Source organism: Camelus dromedarius, chromosome 26, assembly GCF_036321535.1.
Source record: "Camelus dromedarius isolate mCamDro1 chromosome 26, mCamDro1.pat, whole genome shotgun sequence".
NCBI classification, from domain to species: domain Eukaryota; kingdom Metazoa; phylum Chordata; class Mammalia; order Artiodactyla; family Camelidae; genus Camelus; species Camelus dromedarius.
The window spans coordinates 26980343-27004486 of NC_087461.1; the positions used below are offsets into that span (position 1 = coordinate 26980343).

At 51.3% G+C, this 24144-nt stretch overlaps 1 long non-coding RNA gene across 19 annotated transcripts in view; it reads left to right on the forward strand.

Moving 5' to 3' along the window:
- Nucleotides 1-24144, forward strand: part of LOC105093249 (uncharacterized) — a 127776-nt gene that overhangs the window by 72049 nt on the left and 31583 nt on the right. For 13 of the 19 annotated variants that reach the window (XR_010377983.1, XR_010377979.1, XR_010377985.1 and 10 more), the window contains one exon: nt 5846-5947. This is a non-coding gene — a long non-coding RNA (uncharacterized LOC105093249). Of the gene's footprint in view, nt 1-5845; nt 5948-6815; nt 6950-12930; nt 13885-24144 lie in introns of all 19 variants that reach the window. The other 6 variants (XR_010377977.1, XR_010377970.1, XR_010377981.1 and 3 more) reach the window with 3 other exon arrangements.

A 24144-nucleotide genomic window follows, 5' to 3' on the forward strand; every position in this document is an offset into this window, starting at 1 on the left:
GCTGAGCTGCCGCCTGGCGCCCCCTCCCGGTTGTTGGCAGGTCCATCCAGGCATCAGGTCGCTTCTGTCCGGGTCTCCAGGCCAAGGTGCTGGGGACTCGGCTCTGTGAGCGAGAATGAAGGTGTTTATGCCAGAACTTGGCTCTTGCCGTGGGAGGGGAGCACCTGAAGGTCTCCCCGCAGGTCTCCGGCGTCAAGAGTGTCCGTCCGCCCGCATTGTCTCCTGAGCTGGTTCCGGAGCCGGGGGGGGGGGGGGCGGTGAGGGGCACGGGGCCTGCGTGCCCCTGTGTTTCTGTTCGCAGCGAGGAGAGTGCCAGCCTGTGTCTGTTGCTTCTAGTGTCTGAGGAAGTTGGGTTTCAATTGTTTTCCTTGCCCCGTAGGGTTATGACTTTTATTATGTATGTTTTACGCCTTGTTTATGCAACAACTGGGCGCTTTGTTCTTTGTTTATGCTAAAAAAGCAGGAGAGGGTCCCTGCCTTGGGGGGCACTGATCTAGAGAGGAGCAGAGCAGGGCGGGTGTGCAGGGAGCTGGGCTTCTAAGTGAAGGAGGTGGTCGGGGAGAGCGCCTCGGGGCTGGAGTGCGCTTCACCGAGGCAGCGGTTTGGGTCGAGGCTGGGAAGCGGCAGGTGGGGGGGAGTTGAGCTGTGGGGGGAGGTGTCCAGGTGCGTGGGCAGGGGTGACAGTGTCTGCTGAGCACCTGTGCTGGGCGTGGGGTCTCGGGAGAGCTGAGGGCCTGCGATGGGACCTGGGGAGATCCGGGGCAGCAGGCTTGGAGGGAGTGTGGGTGCTCGGCCCGGGGTGCTGAGTTCTGACGTTTGGGAGGTAGTGAGTCACTGGAAATGACTCATCGCGGGACAGAGACGAATGTTCACTGACGGTGGAGGTGGCAGCAGGGCTGAGAGGCCGGGGGTCTGGAGGCAGTGGGATGAGTCAGAAGGTGGTTGCGTTACTGAGAACACGAGAAAGAGGAAGGGAAAGGAGGAGACGTGGTCACGGTTATGTAAGGGGACAGAATTGTGAAGCTGCACATACGTGTTCATTATGGAAAACCAGCAGGTGTAGCGAGGCCTCCGCGTGCGTGCGGTGGTTCTGGCTCTTGTCTGTGGCTCCTTCTGCCTGGCACTGTCTTCCGACTCTGGGCAAGACGACACTCCGTGGTATTCTGTGCACAGTCGTTGAGTTGCTGTATAGTGTTTCCCTGATTGGATGGACTCAGGCAACTCCTAATTGTTGGATACGTAGCCGGTTTCTTGTTCTGTATTATTGTTTATTGAAACATCTGATTGAATGTGTACGTCATGACCATGTAACTGCGCAGGTGAAGTCCTGGGTTAGTGGGCGTGTTCAGTTTTAAGGATTCTGATGCATGGTACCCAGTTCTCCTTCCCGGCACCCCCACCCCCATCAGGATACGCAGGACAGTTTAGGACTCGGAGCTGCATGTGAAGGCGCTGGCTCCCTTCCTCTCGTGAACCCTGGGTCACTGAGGTTGTTTAAAATCGATCTTTTCCCCAATTTGTCGTGAAAACCTCAAAGTACAGCTGTGTCAGCTGACCTCTTGTTGGATTTAGGGAGTGGGAGGTGGGAGGCCCACGGCAGGAGGCCCTGGAGTAGCTCCCCCCACCGTCTGCTTCAGGCTGTGTCTCTGCTGAGGCGAAGTCTCTGTCCAGGTTCCAGCTCCTGCCCAGAGGCGTCCCCCCGGCTCCTGCCAGCTGCCTCCGGTCACTTCTGCGGCCTTCGGGGTGTCAGCTTCCTGCCCGGCTGGGAGTCCCACCTCTTACAGCTTTGTCACCAGTTTGCCTGTTTAAAGCACATGCACACACACACGCGCACACAAACACACACACTCACACACACTATTTTAAAGTAAAAAGCAGACGCCGTGACAGTGTCTGCCTACCTCAGCCCACATCGTCTAAGAATGAGGGCATTCTCTTACATGTCCACAAGGCTGATATCAGACCGAGGAAAACTAAGAGTGATTTTCTAGGATCATCTAACACTGAGTCCGTGTGAAGTTCCCCCAGCTGTGTCCGCGATGTCTACAACAGTGGGTTTTTTGGGTTTTTTTGACCCCAAGAAGGATTCAGTGACGCCTCCACTGTGAATCAGGTCTCTTAGATCAGAACGGTCCCCAGTGTTTCAAAATGACAGACTTTTAACATTTTCTCTTGAAAAGTTTCTAAACTGCAGAAGGGTAGGCTGAACCCTTTACCCAGAGTGACCGATTTTCAACGTTTTGGGGCTTTGGCCTTCTTCCTGTCTGTGTGCACGTAAATCTACCTTAGCAACAGCACTGATTGTTTTCTGAGCAGAACCGTTTGAGACCAAACCACAGATATGATGACATTTCTCACCCCTGAAGAATTCACACATCGCCTAAACACAGGACTGTTTTATGTAATTCCTGTGCTCGGATCCCGTCCCGCCCAGGGGTTTTCCGGTTATCAGCTCCGTCACATCATGTGACAGATTCTTCAGTTGTCCCAGTGCTGGGCTTTTTCGTAAAGTTTTTCTCCCGTTGTCAGATTCACTCTGGGCTCATACGCTGCCCCCAGAGGTTAGACAACATGGATTTTTTTTTTTTTTTTGAAGAGAGATCAGTGCAGTTGTGTTGTTAAAAGTCTCACCTGGATTTGTCTAGTTGTTACCTTTGGTGCCACGGGGCTCGTTCTGCACCCCCTGCGTTTCCTGGAATGAGGTTAGGTTTGTGGATTGATTAGGTTTAGTCAGAGGAGGATGGTGCTGTCAGGAGTGAAGATAAGACGTTGGTTTTAGGGGGAAGATAACGGATATAAGGTTAATATATTAATATATTAATATATTTGAATTAATATAGGACCTGATAAAAAATATTGTTCAGTTATCAGTTATTCCCAGATGGATCTGGCGGGTATCGGGCGGCTTCCAGCGTCACGGGCTGCGTGAGGGCGGCTGTCTGAGATGCGAGTGCCGGGAGGGCTCAGGTCTGGAGACGTGCTTTCTGTCCTTCTCTGCAGAGAGCTTAGAGGTGAGGCGACTCTGAGAGATTTTGTCTCTGACCCTGTCTGTGGAATTTGTCTGTATGGTTATCACAGGAGTGTCAAACATCTGTTTTTAAGATGCAGTAACGAATGTCTGTTTGAGTTAAGACGTGTTCGTGAAGGCGTCAATCCATAGATTTATGAGCTAGAACATAGCACGTAACAACACGTGGAAGGAACACAAAGCGTTTTAGCCTTGAGGCATCTGGGTTCGGCAGGCCCGGGGTAGACCCCGAGACTGGGGGTTCTGACCAGTTGCGAGGCTGATCTCAGGTGGGCTCCTGCTCGGAGAACCATCACTTCAGTTCGTGAGGTTAGGACTGTCATGGAATACTCGGGTGAGTGGTTTGTCAGACTTGATTTTTAAGTAGTCAGAACCTTTTTATTAAAATAAATACTTTATGCACATCCCCATTATGCAAAGCATAAGTAATGACGCTGTCGGGAAGAGGCTGGGAGAAGACGGGCGCCTGTGATGCTGGCTGAGACCACCGTGGGCACCAGAGGGGCCACAGTGAACCCTGGGGCGCGTCCTGGCTGACAGCATTTGTCGGTGGTGACTTCCCGTCAGCACCTTACGCTCAGAGCCTCAGTTTTCTCATCTGTTCAGGGAAGAGAGACTTCAGGGACATAACTGGGTTCCTTTAATTGAGATTAAATTTTTGTAAATTTGCGTGTGAATTACTACTGTTTGTCATTACTGTATTTTGATTTATATTCCTTCTTCCATTTTTGAGTTTTTTTTTTTTTTGGCCTATAGATCTATTTGCCCAATGTTTAAGAAACCTTTAAATGCGGAAGATAAACAAGTGAAAGGATGGTAGAAGTACTTACCCCTTATACGTACTGGCACTTCCGTCATTAACAGTAATATTATTTCACTTTTGTTTAAAAGCCTGGAATTACTAGATTAAACAAATAGATTGAGTATTTACATTTTAACCGTTACTGTGCAAGAAAATACGAATTTCAAAATTTATGCATTTTTAATAACTGTACATTGTAAGTTAACACTTCTTTTTTTTCTTTTTGGATATATGTATTTAATTAAAACGTAGTTGATTTACAGTGTTGTGTTAGCTTCAGGTGTACAGCCAAGTGATTCAGTTACAGATACATGTCTTTTTTTTTTATTCTTTTCCATTATGGGTTATTACAAGATATTGAATATAGTTCCCTGTGCTAGACAGTAGGACCCTGTGGTTTATCTATTTTATATACAGTAGTGTGTGTCTGCTCATCCCAAACTCCTGGTTTAGCCCTCCACCACCCCCGTCCCCTCTGGTAACCATGAGTTTGCTTTCTGTGTGAGTCTATTTTTGTTTTGTAGATAAGTTTATTTGTATTTTTTTTAAAGATTCCACATATAAGTGATATTATGTGATATTTGTCTTTTTCTGTCTGACTCACGTCACTTAGTACGACAATCTCCAGTTCCATCCATGTTGCTGCAAATGGCATTATTTTATTTTTTATGGCTGAGTTGTATTCCATTGTATAAATATACCAGATCTTTATCCAGTCATCTGTCAGCATTTAGGTTGCTTCCATGTCTTGGCCATTGTGAATAGTGCTGCTGTGAACATTGGGGTGCAGGTGTTTTTTCGAATTAGAATTTTCATTTTTTCTGGATATATGCCCAGGACTGGGATTGCTGGATTATGTGGTAACCTTGTTTTTAGTTTTTTAAGTTCGCCATAGTGGCTGCACCAGTTTACATCCCACCAGCAGTGAGGGAGGGTTCTCTCTTGGAGGCTTCGTAAGGGTCCAGATTCCCCAGCCCCAGCCCTGGAAGGTCTGAGTCGGCGGATCTGGGGAAGGCTCCAGATCCTGTGTTTTAACTGTCCTTCACCTTTGCCTCCTCATTCCCAGCCTTCCCTTAAAGAAAGAGCTATACCAAACATCGCTGATCAGGTGGGGAAAATGGAGTGTTGAAACTTGGCTTGAACTTTTTATCAGTAATTCTGTGCTGTGGACAATTCAGGAGCTCACGGTGAAAGACAGTTCAGGGTGTTTTCATTTGGGTACGAATGGGACAGGTTGTAGAAGCTTGAAAACAACTGTGTTCTCTCCTCAGACAATTTTGGGGCCTGGCTTTATGTTCTAGTGTGTGCGTGCGTGTGTGCATGTGCACATACGTGAGCGTGCACGCACACCCAGACACCCAAGCAGACGTGTGTGACGTTTAGAATGAAGTCCCTTTGTCTTCCTTCCCCCAGCCCCACTCCCCGTTGGGGATATGGGTGCCGGTTTTGGGGTGTATTTGGGGGTATGTCTGTGGGCATATGTCCTCTTTACAGAAACGGACTCAGCGCATTTGTGCTCGTGTCAGCGCTCTTCTGTGTCCGTGTGCTTAGATGTGTTTGTAGTGATGGCTTTGCGCCACCATGGCAGGCAGCCTTCTTTTCTTCAGACGGGCTGGGACGTGAGGTTTTCAGATGTGTCGTATATGCTGCCTGCTTGTTAGAATGTCTCAGTAGATTGGATTGGGAGGATTGAGGATTCCATACTGGACAGTGGGGACCCCTGCACACTTCAGAGAGGTCAGTGTTCCGTGCGCAGCGAGGGTGCTGGTTTCCGTGGTTTCTGTCGTAACGGTGAATCAGCGTCTGAGCCAAAGGGACGTGCGAGCACCAGTGACCCGTCCTACAGAGAGGAAGCCGGACCCAGCCAGGGAGGGGCCCCTGCACGTTCAGCCCAGCGCGTCGCTGCTGATGGGGTCTGGTCCTGTCTGCGGCAGGAAGTCACCCCAGTTGGCTGTTGTGTGCCCTTTGCTGCTGATGCTGACTTGCTGTGTTCGACGTTTCTGTTCCTTTCACAGGATCCAAACTACTGGATACAGGTGCACCGGCTGGAACACGGGGATGGAGGGATTCTCGACCTTGACGACATCCTGTGTGACGTGGCCGACAATAAAGACAGAGTGAGTCCCAGGGCAGGCGCTGCCCTGAGTGCATTTTGTGCAGACTGGGGAGGGCGCGGGGCGGGTGGGGCACTCTCCTTCCTGTTTCAGACACACGTAGAAGAGCATGTGGGCCACTCACAGCAGCGTGTCTGTTACGAGCCTCGTGAATCTTCAGCACCCTGAACCCAGGGCACAATGATTTTTTTGGTGTCTCGGACTTAATTCTAAGTTTTGGAAAGTTAAAATTGCAACGTTTTAAATGGAAATACCTTTAAGAGGTTTCCATGCCGTTCCCCCTTTATTTTAGCCACATGTAATGTCTTTCTTGACAACGTGGGCCGTCATGGTGATGACTGTTTCCACAGGCAACACGCGGGGTCTCTGCTCTGAGCCCAGTGCTGGCCTTGGGGGTGCTGCCCGGCTGTACCCCCTTGTCTTCCCGTGGGCAGGGCTCTCAGGAAGCTCCCTTCCCTCCGGGGCTCCTCTCAGGTGCTGACACACTGCAGCTCCATCTTCACTGGCCCGCAGCAACCTTCGGTCTGTCCTCTTGGATGCGGAGGTGGGGGAGTGACCCAGAGCAGGTGGGGGTCTGGGTCCCGGGCTCTGCGGGGAGAGGTCAGCGGATTAGGAGCCCTGGCTGGTGAGGAGCTGCGGCCCTCGAGTTAGACTTGAAGTGAAATGACGCAGCGGGGGTGTGGGGCTGGCGGCATGTCCTCATCTGTTCATCGCAGCCAGGTGTAGCCCAGGGTGGGCTTCCACCATGGGGTTGAGGAAGGTAGATCAGCTGGCAGGCACCGCTCGTCCCCCCGGGGGCTCCGGGACCCCTGGGCCGGGGGCCTGTGCTGCTGAGCTCTGTTCACGCCAGCCCTCCCTACGGTCATCGCAGGGCCAGCCTCAGAACTGGCGGGTGTCTCGTGTTTTCCGGAAATCCTGTGGAAAAGGAAGGCTCTCAGGTCGCAAGTATTGCGAAGTTCGTGGATGTTTGATTTCCATCCCGCTGCCGTGGCCGGGAGCACGCAGGTCAGACGTGGGACTCTCGTGCCCTCTGTCCCCTCTGCTCTTTGTCCCGGGCCCCGTGTCCTTGTCCTGCGGTCCCCGGGGCCCCGCATTCTTGTCCTGCTGTCCCCGGGGAGAGTACCATCCAGAGCCTTGAATGGTAGTTCCGTGCGGTTCGGCTCCAAAGCCTGGGCAGCCTGGGAGGTTTCTGAAGCGCTAAGCCGGGTGTCCTTCCCTGGATGTCCTTCCCCGGGTGTCCTCCCCGGCCCTGGCGCCGGAAGAGGCGGGTGAACTTGTGCTGCTCTTCCCCCCGCCTCCCCCTTTTCTCTTTTTTGGTTGTTTTTCGCTTCTACAAAAATAGCAGGGCCTCCTTGACAGAGAAGGAGGGGTCACCCGCGGCCCCGCTGCCTCGGCCTCGGGTGTCCTGACGCTTTCTTACTTCAGACACACACACTCTTCCTCTTAAACACAACGGCCTGTTCTTTGGAGCTGATTGTAAATCTGCTTCCACGTGTCTTGACGGCAGCTGTGCCGACATGGCTGCCCCGAGTCTCGTTCAGGGCCTGACGTGCCCTCGCTGGCCCTGTTTTGGGTTCTCAGGTTTTGTGGCGGAAGCTGAGAGACCCCGGGAGCGTCCCCTGCATTCAGCTGTCTCCCCTCCGGTTTCCTTTCTGAGCACAGACTTAGGCGTGACCCTGCTTTGCTCTGTCTTCTGTCTGAGTGAGTGGAGCCGATGTAAATGGGCTCTGAGGTGCCTCCGTGCCGTGCCCCCTCGCCCCGGGTACGGTCCTGGGCCTCGGTCACCATGGGAGTCGGGTGTCCCCAGCCTGGGAGCTCTGAGCTGAGCGGACCCCTGTGTCTGGCAGCACGCGGCGGGGTGGCAGGTTTATGCGGCATAGGGAACGCGCCCCCCGCGCCCCCGTCTGTGCCCCACTCCGGACGCTGCTCGTGTGGAGATGCGGGTGCTCAGCGATGGGCGTCAGCAGGGCCTTTAAGGCTGGGCGGAGGCTTCCCGACAGCGCAGGTATGGCTGCCCTAGGGGGCATCACATGCACTCTGTGGCTGCTGGTTCTGCGAGCCTCAGTCGGGTCGCGGTGGTCGCTGTCCTTGTTTGGATTTGGGGGTGACTTGTTACTCAGCAACTGAGAATAGCACACCCTTTTCCACCAGGGGGACCATTAGATCACGTAAAAGCCTAGGATAAGGCAGACTGTGCGACCTCAAACAGCTGCCATTAAAACTGTAGAAAACTTATACTAAGACACGTTTTAGATTTTATATCCTCAAGTGACTTTTGATGATGGTCATCCACACTTTCTGGAATCTTTTGCTGTGTGTCCTGCACAAGGTAAAACATCTTGTAGCCTTAATAATCCTTAAAATCTTCCAGGAAGACTTTAAAGATTAGTAAGTGAAATAGGATTTTAGGCAGTTTTATATCATGTAAATTAAATTCAGTTAAAAAAAAAAAAGCCAGAGGGTCCACTGGCCACTGACTGAAACAGCACAGTCAGCCTCCACCTGCTCACTCTCCCAGTGGGTGGGTCTGTTTCCTCGGCTGACACTCACCAAGTCACGGAGCCCCGCGGTGTTCCCACGGCGCGTCCAGCCCCGGTCACCGCGGCTGTGCTGTGAGACCCCCGAGCGCTGGGCTGGGTCTGGTCTCAGTTTCTCCCTGGCTGGTTCTTCCTGATCTGTCATTTGCCGTCAGGGAGCACCCTCAGCTCCCGGGAACTCCTAGCCTTCCTGGGGCCCCTCTGGGCACCACGGCCGACTTAGAGAAGACAGCAAACGCGGGGCTTCACCTCTCCCCGCGGGCCGGCACTGGGACTGACGGTGAGGCGGTGACCGGGGGTCTCACGTGCACCTGAGCGGCACAGAGTTGGGGGACGGTCAGCAGGAAGGGTCCCTTCCCGCTCTCACCACTGCCTTCCCTTCTGCCTCTGGTGCTGCAGGTGACTTAAATGTGGTGTCAGGCACTTCCTTTGTCACACTTGGGTGTAATTTTGTTTTGACCAAGAGCAGTGTCATGTGCGTTCTGTTCTGGCGCTGGCCTTGTGTGATGCCTTCCTGTCTGTCCCGCCCTGCAGGGGAGGGGCCGGAGGAGGGCAGTGGGCACCCCCCGGGGACACACTGTGTGTCTAGAGCGGGGCCAGGCGCGAAGGGGCTGTGCAGAGACTGGCAGCTGCCGCTTGCTGGGCAGAACCTGGATTCTCTGGGGACCGTCTGGCCTGGGTCCTCACGTAGGAGAAAGTTGAGAAAAAGAAACTTGTAAAATGTGCTGGGGTTTGGGCAGGTGGCCCCCGGCACATGTCGGTCAGAGCCCAGCCTTCCCGCTCGCCTCCCCCGCCGCCCTCGCTACCGCTGTTGCTTCGCGCCCCTTCTGCGTTAATGACACCACTGCCCATCAGATGTTTCCTGTTAGTGTTTCCAAATGTGTTGTTATGAATTTTGCTTTTGAAATGCACGCATGGCGGGACTTTGAGGTAAGAGACGTGCGTTAATTTTAAAGATTCACAGTTTGATCCTGTCTCAGGTGTTTCTCATTACCTGTGTGTAACGTGTGAAGCGTTACCGTGCTTGATTTGGCATCAAGTCCTAAACAGTAACCCGCGTCCGGCAGGGCGGTGCTTCCCTGTTGGTAGAAACCAGGCCCGAGTGTGCTGTGTTGGGGCTTCTGCGCCCTGCTCCGGATGACGGATGACGGGGGAGAAGCCCCGGGGTGCTGGCGCCGGGGGCAGACCCGGGAGCGGCCGTCCTCACGTATTCTTTGTATCTGGAGTAAGGGCCGTTCAGGTGAGCTTATCTGGTGATAATGAAAGGGGTTCTTAAAGCGTGAATAGACCCTGCTCTGTTAAGAAATGGATTGCTGCTTAAATTACAGTGAGCTTATAAGTGACAGAGATCTAATTTTAATTTCTTTTGAGGCTCTCTGTTTCTCCTTATTGAATACATGATCATGTATGTGCCTGATAAGAGAACGTTCTGAGATTTGAGTTCCTTTGTTATCGAAACAAAAACAGTAAATTGTAGCATCACTTGAATTGTTTTTAGAAAGTCCACATCCTGGAGGGGAGGATACAGGTCCGTGGTAGTGTGTGTGCTTAGCATGCGTGAGGTCCTGGGTTCAGTCCCCAGTCCCTCCACTAAAAACAAACAAAAAAGTCCATGTTCTGAGGGTAGAGGTGGGGGGAGTTGCTGAATAACTTCTTTTTCATGCCCTCCTCCTTTTTCGGGGGAGGAACTAATTTCTTGCTGAGGAATTGGTCCAGAGACAGAATCTGATGCTATTCTATTTTTTTTTAAGAGCGTTCTTACTTATGCCCTTAAATGTGAATAGAATTTTCAAAGATGTCAAATTCCCTTTAATCCTGAATACATAAAATCTTAAAATCAAATTGGGTATGTTGTGGGAAAAAAAACAGGAAAGAACTGCAGGAAAATTAATGCACTGGGGCCCATTTTGCATGTCGTCATGGATACCAGTTTGTTGACATTGCATATGGTGCCTTCCTTAAAATTGACAAATGTAAAAACACACGTGCATGGACGGGGGGAGACCTCTGATACCAAGTAGGTGACAGTTGTGTTTTGCTCCTGACAAATTCAAGCAAGTTATGTGTTAGTGGAAAGTAGTAATAACTGAGATGACTGTGTCCTTATTTCAAGTGGACTCTTTTAGTTGTTACAAAATATGTAAACATGTAAAATTAATTTGAATTCAGTGTTTTACATGCAAAAAAAGGTATGGATTGCAGGCTGGGGCTTCCAGAAGTGTGTGCGGTAGGGTGCAGCACTGTGTGCTTTTTCCAAATTAAAAGTGGTTGCGTGAGGTAAGATGGATCACGACGTTGCTGGGGTTTTCACGGCGACCAGCGTGTTGGTGTGAGTTTTACTCCTCAGGCAGGTTAGTCATGGAATCTCTGTTCCTTGCCTTCTCTTGAGGTGAATGGGTGCAGCCGTGGGAACCGAGCTTTTAAAGCGAGCTTTTAAAGCGGCCCGTCCTCGCCTTTCCGTCTTGGGGAAATGTGCCTCTTAAAGAAACACCGCTTTCTGAAATTATTCCCCACCATGAAGCCTGTCTGTTTACAGAGAAACATGACAGTGGAATGCTTGTGAGAAATACTTCTCTTGCCTTAATCCAAAGGAATAATGTATTTGTGTATAAAGACACCACCCACTGTCTTTTGATGAATATTTGAGGTTGAGATTAACGGGAATAGGTGAGTTAAAGCTGCAGTGTTAACTGGAGCTAAGTGCCTGTCCCCTTATTGAGCAGAGAGAAGGTTTTCAAGCCAGGGCGCCCAGATAGTAATAATAATTTGTACTGCAGCACGTGCAATAACTTCCTTTGAAAGACAGCAAGACTTTAGGTCTTTTCAGAACTTTTAGTTAACTTAGGCAACTTGCTGAGCACCTGTGGTGTGCCAGGCCCTGTATTTAGTATGCTGAGCCGGAGTAGACTTGGTCCCTGCCTTCTTGGGGCTGACGGTCTATTGTGAGAGTCAGAAAGACTGACAGATAATGGTTCTGCACGGGGGATGGTCCAGTGAAGGTGACCAAGTCCCTTGCCCAGGACAGCCAGCTGAGGACAGGGGTGCTGGGTGATCAGAGTGACATTTGGGAAGCATCCCCAGCCGAGTGTGAAGCATGAAGGGGCCCCCGGAGGCCAGTGCACGGACTCCGTGGGAGGTGGGGAGTGGGTCTGAGTGGTCTGACTGTGGGTAAGTCTGACTGTGGGGCCATCCCTCGGACGGGGGTGCTGGGGGTTGGGGGGCTGGGTGACTTGGGACCTGATGGGAGATGAGGATTTAGTCCTGACTCCAGTCAGTTTGGGTGCCTTGGAAGTGTCAGCTAGGCAGTTGGATATTTGGAACTGAAGGGCAGATAAATGTGTGAATTTGTTTAAAAAAATCAGGTTAAAACGACATTCAAAATGTCTAATTTTAGTGGAAATAATTACATTGTATATGGTTTAAGGGATAGTCTGAAGCAGTTATCTCAGGCAGGCGCACATGAGTGGCTGGGGGTTTTGTTGCTGTCTGGGGTTTTGATTTCTCCATAGTTCTCCTTCTGCGTAATTCCAGCGTGAGGCGAGCCCCGGGCAGCCCTAAGTGCAGGTTAGAGCAGAAGCATCCCCTTTGTCGTCAGTGTGGACCGGCACAGGGAGGGAATAAGAGAGTTTGGTAACTTGGAGTAGTTTGTGTGGACCTCATTTAACTGGATGGCTTGATGAATTTCCTCCTAAATGGATTTATTTCAGTTACGTTCTAACGAAGAAAACATTAAATGCCAAGCAGAGCCCTAAATAGCTAACGAATCCAAAGGGGTTATCTCCCAGCACTTCAGCATCTTACGGGCACTGGTTTGCCCAAGCGCATCAGTGGGGTGGGGGGCGGGGAGCAGGGCCGAGAGTGTCGCAGAGGTGGGGGTGGGGAGGGGTGTCGGAGGGAACAGAAAAGGGTGCTGGCTCCGCACGGCTGCTCGGAAGCAGCAGAACTTGGATGGTGGGGCAGCCTCTCTGGGGGAGCAGGGAGGACTTGGCTCCCCGGGGCCGCCCGGGGAGCCTGGGGGGGGCATCTGCCACGTTGGCTGTGGGCTGGGGCTGCACGCTGCTTCCCTGTTGCTTCCTCAGCGAGGGGCCTCTGCGGGGGAGCTGAGGGGCCAGGCTGCCTGAGTCTGAGTCGTGGCTGCAGGACTCCTTGCTCTTCTGAGCTCTGGCTTCTCTCTCTCTCACCTCAGTTTTCCCATCTCTAAATGGAGCATAATGACTGTGCCCACCTGACAAGGGCATGTTAAGTTGAAACCTGAGAACTTGTGTTGAGGCCCCAGAAACGGTCATCACTGTCCTCATCCTTGAATCCGGCTAACCATTCTCTGAATACCATTTTCTGCTGGTTTAAAACCAAATAATCCAGGCTATCTTAGGTATTTGTTTTATAAAATAAGTTTCTGTAGATAATTCATTTTCGTTTGCTTGTTTTTACACTGCTGCCAATTTGAAGACAGCTTGGTGCATAGCAGGTGCTCAGGAATAGTTGATGGAAGAAGCAGGTTATTCTCTGCGTCTTGCGAAGCTGAGGCTCCTGGTGCACTGTTGGACTGTGTATGTTTTCTGAACCAGAAAGGAGGAAGCAAAGGCCCCAGTTTTGAGTTTTAGTGTTTGGGAGCCAACAAGAACCATATCATTAAACAACAAGCCAAACCAACGTGAAACTAAGCTCTTGGCATTAAAAACAAAGGCAACAAAAGCAAAGATAAACAAGCGGGACCACATCGAATCAGGCGGTTCTGCTCAGCAAAGGAGAAGGCGGCTACGGAGTGGGAGGAAATGTTCGGAACCACATACCTGACAAGGGGTGATGTCCAGAGTGTATGAAGAACTCAGAGACTGAAACAGCCAGACAATCAGATCAAGTAATGGGCTGAGGAACTGAACAGACACTTTTCCAGAGATGACATACAGAATGGCCACACAGAAGCAGTGTGCTCAGCATCGCTGACCTTCAGGAAAACACAAACCACACCCACAGCATCACTTCACACCCGTGAGCCCGGCTGTTGCTGGAAGCCAGACGAGTGTCGGCGAGGACATGGCGGGAGGGAGCCTTGTGACTGTGGCTGGGGATGTAAGTTGGTGCAGCCTCTGTGGGGAAGAGTATGTAAGTTTCTTGAAAAATCAAAGCTAGATAGAGCTACCATTGGGTCCAGCAATCCCACTTCTGGGTGTTTATCCAAAGAAAATGGTCACTGTCTTGAACAGGCGTCTGCAGCCCCACATTCACTGCAGTGCTGCCCACAACAGCCGAGATTCGGACATAAGCCAGGCGTCCATCCACGGTGAACGGATAAAGGACGCACACAGACACAGGAACATTCAGCCACAAGGAGGAAGGAAACCCTGTCATCTGTGACAACGTGGATGGACACCTGGCTTGGTGGACATCATGCGAAGTGCGGTAAGTCAGACAGAGATGTACTATGCGATCTCACTTACATGTGGAGACTGGAGACACCAAGCCCACAGAAACAGACGATAGTGCTGGTGACCAGGGCTGAGCGGTGGGGGAAAAGGGTGGTGGTGGTTAAAGGGTGCAGATTTAAGATGATTAAATTTTGGGGGTGGGATGGACAGCCTGGAGATTATAGTTAGTGATACTGTGTTGCAAGTTTGAAAGTTGCTCACAAGAAACATGGTGATTATGTGATGTGTGCAGTGTTAGCTAATACAAAGGTGGTAATCATTTTGCAGTATGATTAGTGCGCCAGGTCGATGCTTTGTACACCTTAAACTTACACAATGTTGTGTGTCTCAAAGCTGCTGGGAAGGGGAGGCCTTGTTTACAGTTTAAGAGTAGTTTTTGGTCAACAATGACAATTCTCCAGAAAAAGAGCATGTCTCAGAGCAGGTGCCCCAGAATGAATGCTGTGCAAGGCTGTTTGTTTCATCATAGTTTTCACCTTTTAAAATGTTTACCCCACGTTTTCCGTTCTCTCATATCTTGAGTGAAGTGTATGAAATACACTTGTTCACGTGTAGAAGCGACATCATGACAAAAGGGAGAAGGAGGAAGGTAGAGGAGGGTAGATAGTGTCTTCTGAGTAATTTTGGAGAAGTAATTATAAATGGTGGAGAAGGACGTTCTGTTTATTCATTCACAGCATTACTCATAAAGGGTAGATGCCACGTAGGAAGCGTTAGGTTTTCATTCTCCTGGATTTTATAGTAAAAGACGAGGAGTCTGCACCCCTCTGATCCTCCTGTGTTAAGTCAGCCAGTGAGACTGGAGCCTCACGCACTGCACCTCTGTACCCGCCCAGCGAGACGGGTGGATGGGAGGGCTCCCATTTTGAAAAGAGGGAGGATGGATGTGCCGTCTGCCCCGCACACCTTCTCATTTCTCCAGGCGCCTGCCGGGCCCCAGGTCACCGACCCTGCCTATTGGCAGGGGTTGGAGGAGGAAGAAGTTAGTTTGGCCAATAAGACGTGTCGGTTTTGCCTGCTGAGTTTCGCTTTGTTAGATTACTTGTACGTAATCTTCTTGTGTGAGTGTTCGTTAAAATGCCAGGAGCTTAGTGTGAAGTGTAATTGCATCACAAGCATGTTTACTGGTGCCCCACGTTCATGCAGGCTGAAATTACAGCGTCTGTCTAAGCAGGGGCTAGGCAGGCCTTACGGATGCACTCCTTCCTTCCTTCCTTCCTCCCATCCCAGTCAGCGACACCCTGGAGAAGCAGCTGGAGGTGCCCAGGGTATGTGGGGGGTGGTCCTCATCTCTCAGAGCTCTCCTTGCAGCGTGGGAAGCAGATGTGAAGGCAGCGAGTCTGGGATGCGGTGGAGCATCGGCGCGGGGTGGTACTTCCGTCTGGGTGGGAAGGACAGCTCTCCGGAGGAGACGGGGCTGGATTTCAGGGCACGACAAGGAGCCAGACCTGGAAACAGCTGGAGGCAGAGGGAGCAGCTCGCGCAGCAACTGACGTGGAAAAAAGGCTGAGGCTGAGGTGTTCGTGGACCCACAGAGGGCGGGTGTGGCTGGGCTGCGAGGCTGCTGGGAGAGGGGAGGTGGGGGGCTGTGGAGGAAGGGGATATTGAAGACTGCATTAAAGCTACTTGAGATTTGCTGCTAAATGTGGTAAAAAGCCATTTCCCTGTCAGACTGAGACGTGACATGATGAGACGTATCTTTAGAAGACCGCGTGGGGAAGAATGCCTCATAGATGGGCGAGGTGGGGGAAGGCTGCTGTCCAGTGACGAGATGATGGCGGGCAAGCCTGCAGCCAATGTGGGGGATGTGACTGGGGTGGAGACCTGTTTCGGAGCTGGAGCGTCCAGGGTCTCAGGCCGCGAGGAACGAGGGCAGAGAAGGCACTGAGGGTGACCTGCAGTGTCTGCGCTGGAGGAGCTGGGGTGAAATGGAGCCTCCTCCTCGTTTGAGTTGAAGACTTGAGGAGTGGAGTAAGGATGGGGGCCGGGAGTCAGGTCCCCTTCCTGTGGAGACATTGGACTGGTTTTGCAATGCCTTTGAGACGTCCGAGCAGGTGTCGAGTAGGTCCGTGGACCTGTAATTCTGAAGCTCAAGGGAAAACTTAGAGTCGGACGTAGGAATGTGGAAATCACTATGGTAAAGAATAATAGTGTTTAAAAGCATGTGACAAGTAGTGTTTCCACATGGCCGCAATTTGCAGTCATTCTGACCTAATAGTCCTCTTTATCGCTTCCTCCAATGGTGCACACACTCGCCTTAATACTTTCCTTGACTGTGATGGAAAATGCGAGTACATTTTAGTTAGGAAATTAGTGTAAAACCTGCCAGAGGAACTCCTTAAGTTCTCCTGAATCAGAGCATTTGAATGAGAGTGACATGAGGTTAGATTCCAAGGAAAACAGCCAGTAATGAGCCAACTCAGGGGGACCCCTCCCTGACGCGAGGCGGCCATCGTATTATTTCAGAATCTGCGCAGTCACCCGGGAGGCCTGAGGAATCCGAGCGTGGTTGGCAGGCCCCCCACTGCCCGGAGAGCGTTCGCTCATGTAGAGCAGCGAGGGCACCAGTGTGACATGGGATACTCACCTGCACGGGGGGACCGGACCCCGTGGGGGCGCCCGGTGCGCTGCTGCTCCCCTGCAGAATGCCAGGCAGCCCTTCATTTTTACGGGGGCAAATGGTGGCTGTCCTCAGGCGGCCTTTGTTTGCAGTCACGTGTGGTGTGAGCAGAGGTCTCTGTTCTGGGAACTTGAGACCCCCTCGTGGCGGTTCCTGTTCTGTGTCAGTGTCATTTTCTTTAGCTTGGACGTGTTTATCGGATTTCTAGCTGGAGCTGGAGGTACTGCAGAGAGCAGGGAAAGCTTGGCTTAAGGATCCTCCGTGAACCAGGAAGATGACAGTGCCAGCAGAGTCGTTTCATCTGAGACAGTCTTGTTCCATGTTCTAAAATTTGGTTATTTCTCTCATCCCTTTTTTTCTTAGTGTAATTTAAAGTAGTCCCAAGCAAGCAGCGTGCCGTCTGCAGGTGGGGTGCCCAGGCTGGGTGGGTGAGGAGGGTGCCCCCTCCCAGACCAGACGTGCGTGTCCTCCCTGGCAGGTCTGACGGCCCGCCTCCCGGAAAAGCCGTCTAAGTCAAGACGGTCCCCCTGCAGCCGATGAAGCTGAGCCCTGCCTCGTCCAGCGCTGTCCCCTTTGAGGCCCCCGTGTGCATTACTGATCAGCCAGACACTCTGATGTCGGCTAGCGTTGGGTTATGTAGTTTCCGCAGTTACGTGGTTTCTTTAATGATTTATGTGTGCGTTTTGAAAAAATAACAATGATATGCCACTTGTTAAAAAAATAAACAGGACTGTGAGCTAAATTTAAAAATACTACCTTGACTGGACTACCTGTCAGTCTTGGGTTGGGCGGGGTGTGTCCTAAAGCGGTGGGTCTGGTGGCTCTCGTACTGGAAATGCCGTGGGTGTTAATCGTGCTGTGAGTGTTCTCAGTGCTCGGTACTCACTGGAAACCTAGTTCTCTGATGTCTCCTGGTCCCTCCTCACGCTCAGCTGCGCGCGGTTAGACCTGAGACAAGGGAAGGGCCACACAGCACCTTCTCCTTTCCCGGGCAGAGGACCAGTGGTGCGGACTCCTTTCATTTTTCTTGTGAGTGTCTTGTCCTTCACTTTCCTGAGTGAAAGCATTTGAGCTTCGATCCGTCTACGTCTTATTCAGTGGAAGGAGAGAATTTTCATAGAGCTTAGCAAACCATCCTGCTAAGTAAGCTGCTCGGCTTTGCAGGAGGGGCTGCGTCTGATCCTGCCCAGAAGCCGGCTGTCTGTTCTGACAAGGGGCGAGTTAGGCGTCTTTGAACCTGACGTGTTGACTCCCAGGCCGCCGACTCCGCGGCGTGTGAGCACCCTGCTCACCCTGACAGCCCCCCGGCTGCTGCGCCGGCGAAGGGCGTTTTCCCTTGGTGCTGAGGGGCTGGCCTCTGGCCTCCCTGCGCTGCCCGGCGTGCTTGTGTCCAGGGACGGGTACCTACGTGCAAGGGGCTCTGCCCCCCACTTGCCGCCCGTTCCCAGTCTCTTGCCCTTTTCTAGAAGGCTGAGCCAGACACGGGCTGTGCAGCCTCGTCTGGGGGGCTCTTGACCCGGGATCACTTGAGAATGTCGTCCGTTTCGGAGCCCGAGTCCCCGTGGACGTTGCCTTTCTCCTGGGTTGTGATGGCAAGACAGATGGACCGGGAAACGTGCGAAGAGGTGTTACTCTTTTCTGGAACTTCTCGGAAGGATTCAGTGAAGGCGCCGAGATTTTCAAGGTCATTGAACCTCAAAAGAGCCACTTCAGGAACCAGCAGAAGGCAGGTTGGGGCAGGGTTCTCTGGTGCCTTCAGGGTTCCTTTGATGCTGAAAGTAGTTGACATTTTTGGAAGTTTCTTGATTAATTTGAACGTTCTTTTGAAGTTTCCAAAGCATATAGATTTTTCTGCGCTGTCATTTGCTTTGTGGATGTTCTTTACTTGTGTGTACGTGTGTTCCTTTGTTACGTGGATTTAAATTACTCACTGTCACGACACACAGTTGTGATGTTATCAGGAGATTCCGGCTCCTGTGGTGAACTCCTGAGTTCTCGGAAGACGTTGTTGTAATGAGGGCCCTCATGTTACTCGAGCATCTCACCGAAGAGACTTCATTGACTTCCGTGCTTAAACAAACTGGTAGAATAAAAGCAAATTAGAGTTTCTCTCATTTCGTAGGAATGCTGTTCCATAGGACTGTGTGGGATTCAAACTTTTTTTTCTAAAAAATACTTGGAGCCCAGTGCATGGAAATATAGGTGACAGGAAGCCGCTCTGGCTGTGTACTTTCTTGTTGTTTTGTTTTACTATGTGTTGAGTGTGTAACTTGAGGCTGTTCAGATAGCATGTCTTTTAATAGCATTGTCTGTTAGAAATGAAAAGATTCCTTTTCTTAGTGTTAATATTTTTGGAGCTAGTTTTCAGTTACCAAGCAACAATAATAATTGGTAACAAGGAAACTAACATCCCAAATAAAATGTGATTTTTCCCCCTTTATCATTGATCTTTGGACAAGTGCCATGGGTTGTGTGCGCCCCCCAGTGGTCTTTTGGTGGAATGGCTGTTTGGGCTCCACTGAGAAGTAGCCGTGGTCTCTGAGCCACTGATAGGGGAACGGTTGTGTTTTCTGCATCACAGATACATGCTTCAGAACTACTTTCTCCATGTAACTCAGCTCCAGCTCAGATACGTGGTGTTTTCCTGGTAGTTGATGAGCGATGTGTGTGGGGAACGTCTCTCAGTGGTTTGTAGAATTGGACGCTGTCATCACTGCTCCGCTGTGGTCCTCACGTGTCTGCTGAAGCTTGAGTGTTTTTGACTTCACTTTCTCCCCCTTCTTTTCCTTATTATCATGGAGAATGTTGACATATCAGAAAAAATCAAATCACTAATCTGTTTCCTCCGGCAGAAATCGCAGCCATAATAGATGTTTGTTGGTTAAGAATTCTCAGCAGTCCTGAATTTTTCCAGTGTGACGGTGTTGATGCACAGATCAGTGTAATCTGAGTCAAGGGCACAGAGTAAAACCTGTTTTTAAGAAATTAAACCTTCTAGAATACACAGAAAATAATGCCAAAATGAACGAGGAAATTAAGGATGCTGATTCAGCAGGCGGAATCTTTTCTCTTCCCCCTGGAAGAAGCGTGGGGTTTAAAACCCTACTCGAAGCTGAGGGTGGGGGCCCCTGTGTTGGCGTCTGAGCTTGAGAATTTAAATGTGAGCACCTGTATTGTCATTCCAGATTCCATGGCTTTGTTTATCGAAGTAGGGTGTGTCCCTGGAGTTCTCTGCCAGAATCCAATTGTTTAATTAAATTCTGCTGAGCATTTCTAACTTCCTGCCCTAAACTGCCTGGAATGGCTTGTGGGTCCAGCGGTGGGGGTAACAGTGAAGGTGCACCGCTCCCCTAACTTGCCCTTCGGTGGCTAAGCTCCGAGCCGTCGGGTGCAGTGAGATCACTTTCCGCATTAAGGGGTAGACGTGGTCTCTGGGAGGGTGTGGGGCACGTTGGCTGTGTAGCTGAAGAGCTCAGTTAGGCTCCTGCCTCCAGGTCCTGGGCCATTTTGTGTGTGACACTCTTGACAAAGAAAGGCACTTTTTTTTTTTCCTTCAAGGAAGACACATCCCTCCTCAGAGCCTCGTCTCTCTGCTGGGAGCCAGCGTGTCACATGTAAGCAGCCTCATAGTTTCGTTTTTATACATCACTGCTTGAGGAAATGTTCCCATAGGAAATACGTTTCAAAATCAAGGTTTTGTTTGCTTTTGTGGGGTGGGGGTGATGGTTGGAATAGGAGTGTAATGTCACCCCTGAGAGTTGTCAGGAGAATTAAGATCGTGTATTAAGTGGGAAAAAACCAAGAGAAGCAGAAATGTCACGTGCTGCACAGTTTGCTGGGCTCACGGGGGAGAGCATTCAGTTAAAGTGTGCGGTTGAAGAGTCTGCCTCAGCAAAACAGCAGTCTTGGAAGTAGATGGATGGAATTCGTGCGTCAGGGTGTGTGCAGGGCCCAGCGCGTGCGTGTCAGCCATTTACCCCAGCACTGCCGCTGTGTCACCCACGTGTCCCTGTGTCTGTGCGACGCCTGTGTCTTGATCAGATGGGAAGTCACAGTCTAGCCGTGGAAGTCAGCAGAGTGGCAGGCACATCCTGACGGTGAAAGGACAGAGACGCTAACTCAGAAAGGTGGGCGGTCTTCTAATTCAACAAAGACAAGCCTTAAGAACTGTAATTTGCACAGACTCCGTGTGCCTGCTCAGCGGCCTTCCTTTTTAAGTGGAGCAGGCACAGCTCAAAGCCAAGCTGCTCGGTCCTGCGGGGCCCGAGGGGCCTGGTTTTGAACTCTTGCTAATGGTCCTTGGGTACAAAGTAAAGGGAATCGGGTGGGCTTTGTATTCAAACACTAGGAATTTGTAGTATCTGGTGTGCGTGCGTGGGTGTGTACGCGTGGGTGTGCACGTGTGTGTGTGCAGGTGGGATGCTAAGGCATCTGTCGTAGGCTTTTCCATGTTCTGACTGAGCTGCATGTGGAAGGACCACCGTGCAGCGAAGCCCAGCCCTGTGCACACACGTGGGTTTTCACCCCTGGAGCCCCGTGCGTGCCCACGTGTGTTTTCACACAAGGCGTTCTCTGCTCCGTGGACGGGGCCAGTTCTCATCAGCGAGAGCCTGCGGCCACATCCAGGGTGGTTCCAAGCACAGCACTGTTTGTCGTGAGCCGCTGAAACACATGTTCTTGTGAAGTGCTTGTTAGGAAGCTCCCGAAGAACTTGTGACGAGTTAGGGACCTGTAACACTTCTCCTGTTTCATAAAGTGTAACCACTTTTTTTTCTTTTTGAGAGAGAGAACGACTTCGCAGGTAGGATGTGTACGTGTGGACGACTTGGGAAAGTGTATTTTCCCTTCGTTACCAGAATGGTTTCCTAATCGCAACAGAAGAGACAGTGTTGCCGCCAACGTCACCGAGATGGGAGGAGCGTGTTCCTGGCAGGTTCTGTGACGTTGCTTTGCTGCGTCTGTTTCACAAAGTGTCATCACATTGTGTTTCCTCTTACTCTTGTGTTGCCAGAGTTGTACGTTCTTGCTTTTTTCACAACCTCAGTTAATGAGACGCTTCTAAACTTAAAAACACTTCATATTTTCAAGAGTAGCTTCTGTATTTTTTAACTTTGAGCCTAGCTTCTCCCTGTGTCACCAGGTGAGCGTGTGCAGAGCGTAGTCCTCTAAGGATCAGTTTAAAAAGAACAAACCCTCAGTATTTGCTCCCCTCAGGTTATTCTAGGGCAAATACAGGTTTCTTCCAAAAACACACCGTCTGCAGATGGAGGGGTTTCTGACTTGGATTGAAACAAGCTTTCCTTAGTTATTTCTGGGGACATTTTTGTTGGGAATTAGGGGTTAACTGCACTCCTCAGTCTCTTCCGACACTGAGTTGTAAGATGGTTTGGTCTGACATGGCAACCAGGTTAAAGTGGGCTGAGATGGTTTTGACTCTTAAGAGTAGGTCCATGCACGTTTTGCTTTCTGTTTGTTCTGTGAGCGGGAGGTAATTAGGTTGGGTTGTATTTGGAGGCAGTGCTGGGGATGGAGCCCAGGACCTCGTGCCTGCTGAGCTCGCGCCCCACTGCTTGGCTACACCCTCCCGCCGGAACAGGTGAATCCAGAGCCTTCAATGGTTACCATCAAAGGGGAGTGGGGTGCATGCAGGTGGAGTGCGTGGCGGGAGTGCTGATGACATTCGCCGTTCTCGAGGTGACAGAAAGGCTGCTGAACAGTTCTTGAGAAGGAAGCACGGCCGGGGTCTCTGCCTTTATCCCTGTTCTGCATCTGTAACTGGAGTCACGGTCTCCCCGCACCAGAGTGACCCCAGCTACAGGCGCCAGCTGCGGAGTCAGGAGGGAGGACAGGTGCAGGGCGCCAGCCGGAGGGTTGGTGCGTGTCCTTCGGGAAGCGGCTGTGCGCGTAGGGGGTGCGGTTCACACCGTGGTGTGTTGGTTGCACCTGTTCCCCGTGGGGAACTGGCTCTACTGGGTTACAGAGGGTGACTGTTGCCGCGTGGGGCCACACAGCTGCGTGGCCGGAGTGCCTTGGTGCTCAGCTGGTGGCACATTCCTGGTTTACCTTTTTGGGCTGTGAACTAAGTGTGCTGTAGTTTGTGTTAATTTGTGCTCTAAACGCCTTCAGTTTTGTGCTTGATCATAAGGGTGGGTGAGAAAGGACGATCCGTGTGTCAGGAACAGCTCTGGCGGAGGCGCAGAGGTGGACCCTGCGAATCAGACGCACGTGAGTAAACCCAGGCTTCTGCTTTCAGTGACGTATCCATTTTCAGCTTGTAGCTTTTAAGCCACGGAACGTGTTGTTTCTGAAACCCATGGCCTGTGCCCGCGTCCCCCAGGAGGGCTGCGCCGGCTTTCCTGTGACGGCTGGAACAGTGGGCGTTCGCTCCTGAAGAACCGGTTGTCTCTGACTTGGAAACACACACGGTTGTGTTTTGGCAAGCATGTTCCTTTTCCGTTTCTCCTAGCCCGCGTTTCAGTGTGTCTTGCAGCATTGTACGGTGACGTCAGCCCTTAGTTTTAAATTTTTTCTTGAGTTTACTTTTCATATGGAGTTTGAACTACATGTTACTAAGATGCGTGTAGTAAACAATTTCATTAGTTTTTTAGCACGGTATTCTAAGCATCAAGCACCAAGCAAGTTTTTATGTTTTAAGACATTGTTTGAACCTTGTGGAGGAGGTAGGTGCATCGCTGGAGGAAGCTGGTTGTAAATCCGTCCTCTTTAGAGGTTTGACCTACGTGAATCACTTTATTTTTCCTTGCTGAAGTTGGCATTTTTGTACAATTGGATATCTTGTTTTTACATCTGAGTTCCCTGATTCACAACTATTTCTTCAGCACAAGAAGCAGTGGCCTGGCTTTATCACGTGTCTTACCCTTTCAGGGGAGCCGAGACTGTAAGAAAGGAGGTCTGGAGACGGAGCCCAGGCGGCTGTCTGACGCCTGCAAGATGCAGCCTGAACGCTCCTGGGTTGTCCGGTTTATTGCCGCATAGCTGCTCATGACGTTCTCTTACTGTTTCTCTGTGCACACTGGGTGCGTCCAGCGGGACTGGCCCGGAAACGGGGGCCCCGGTCTGTCCCATGTCACCATGTGTCAGCACTGTCGTGCTTGCAGTCATCTACTGCGAATGTTTCTCAAATACGCCAGACACAAAATCATCTTAAGTCGTTGTGCATTTTCAGAGCCCAAGGCTGTCCGACGTCCTCGGGTCACGTCGTCCTGGCTCCGTGGTGACTGAGGTGACAGCACTGTGGCCCCATGAGTCAGGCTGCTGGTGGGGCGGCCGCCGTGAGTGCTGGTGACCCGCCACTGGCCTCCCCACTGCCCTTGCTCTCGGTGTTGACCGTTGTGTTCTGGGAAACTGGGCTGACACCCAGGGCACAGCCCATTCTTGAGGCATTAAATTCTAGCTACTGACCTGTTGGCATCACGTGGCAGAAAGGTTGCTTCCGCCGGCTGGTTGGCCCTCGATGGTGGCTGGATTTTGTTCTTGGGTTTCCAAAGTAATTTCTCAGCCTGTATGTCGAGAGTCCTGGGCTGGCTGTTTGTAACCCAGTGGGGGGAGTTTCTGAGCGCTTGGGAGCAGACGTTTATGTTGTTGAGGGCGGGG